Here is a 1,927-nt window from a genome sequence, read left to right as displayed (position 1 = left end):
GTAAGTGTTTGTTTTTTCTTTGATTGAATTGATCTGAGTCACAAAGTGCTACCAGGCAGTAACAAGAAGTATTCTATGTAGTATAATTCTTCATAGTATGTCTCCAGTTATAGGTCACCTTTTGATGTTGAGATCAGGACTCTGTGGGAGCCACACCATCTGCATCTAAAGTGCCTAAAAGCTTTGCACAGTTCTGTATACAATTGAGTAGAAAAAGAAGAATTAGGACACCGAAACTGAAGATAGAGTCCTGTTAGTTTCAAAAGGATATCTACACTAAATCATCTGAAAAGTATCGTTTCCTTGAAATGTCTAGTGGCGCTATTGGCATCTCAGCATGACACAAGATGTAACAGAAGTGAAAGTTTCCATTCATGCACATTTAATTTTAGACTACTTAGAAAACTGTGGTGTAACAGATACTCTTGGTCTTTGCTGCAGATGCTTATTTAAATATTTGTAACATCTAAAGACAGTAATGAATCATCATGGGCATTTGTGTACTAACATTTGTTTACATGGCACTCTAATACTGCTTAAAGGAGAAGGACTGCACACAAACTTGCTCATTTCAAACAGGAATAATTCCAATATTGCACCATAACAAAAAACCCACTTCCACTATTCCCTGTAATTTCTAGATTTGGCCACCAGGTGGGACAGTGAATCAAATTTCTGCCTTGTGTCTTTCTCTCTGACATTACATGAAAAAGGATTTTTCCCCCCAGTAATTAATGATATAATAATACTGAATGGCTTGGAATTATGAAAGATATTGAGTTTGACACTGTTGTGTGAATATTTGCTGTTGGGAAACAATCTGTAATAAAAACCTATTCTGTAAAAAGTACACATCATTTCTGGGAGAAATAAATCCTTAACATAAACATTGTAAATGAAATGTGAAATCCAATGATACATTAAAGAAAGCTTATCATGTGTCCAAGCTAAGGTGAAAGTCCTTTTGATGATTAAGAAAGTCATGCAGTCTCGTGGTAGCCAATAATTAACATGTGATGCGAGATGAAGGTTCAAACAGCAGAAGGCAGTGACCTGCAGGAGAGGACCATTGGCTGCAGTATGGTGCCATAGAGGCTATGTGTGTGGGTATGTGGGTTTGGATATGTCATATTTCTTCTTTGAGTTTTTTTTTTTTTTTTTTTTTTTTTTTTGTACAATTTTCCTCTTACATTCAGCAAAAGCTTAAGGAATTAGAAAATAACAATGACATTTGAAAAGAGTTTTGCTTAAACAAAGCTTAAAGGCTAATTTTCTATGTATAAATAAAAGTGTAGCCCAGTAGCCAAAAATGAAAACACAAAATTGCAATCTGCTGACAGGCTGCTGATTTTAATATAATAATGACTGAACAGCAATATCTGTCTGTAAGGCTGTTACAGGTCTCCTGGCATCAGTAATGTAAACACTAAAGTAAAAGATCCCTATATTTACAATACACACAAAAAGGTGGGGTTTTTTATACATTATTCAAACTGTTCAATTATGTAGAGTACCTCAAATGTATATGGTCAACATACAGCTGGCTTACTTGGATAGACTTAAACAGAAATCAAAATTTCAAACTCAAGTTGACCATGTTTTCCCAATACCAAACAGTGATTTACCCTCATAAATATGCAACAAAGTATAATTCATTACAGATGCATGCGCTGAAAAAGCCTTTGAGTGGAACTCTGAATGATGCATTGAGAAAGCTTGGAGAGTGATTGTCAATGTTCCTTTCTTCACACAGCGTATATACAATCTGGCCTGGTTCTAGACCCCTTCAATTGCTGCCGTCGTCTCTGAACTATTACAGTGATTCAAATAAAATAATGAAAGAATGAGTAATGAAGTGAAAACAAAATGGAAATTCAGTCTGATTATCAAGCTGTATTAGGTCTCCTGAACGAACAAAGGTTTGTTA

This window comes from Thunnus maccoyii, chromosome 11, assembly GCF_910596095.1.
Source record: "Thunnus maccoyii chromosome 11, fThuMac1.1, whole genome shotgun sequence".
Classification (NCBI taxonomy): Eukaryota; Metazoa; Chordata; class Actinopteri; order Scombriformes; family Scombridae; genus Thunnus; species Thunnus maccoyii.
Note: the sequence above shows the minus strand (reverse complement) of the source record.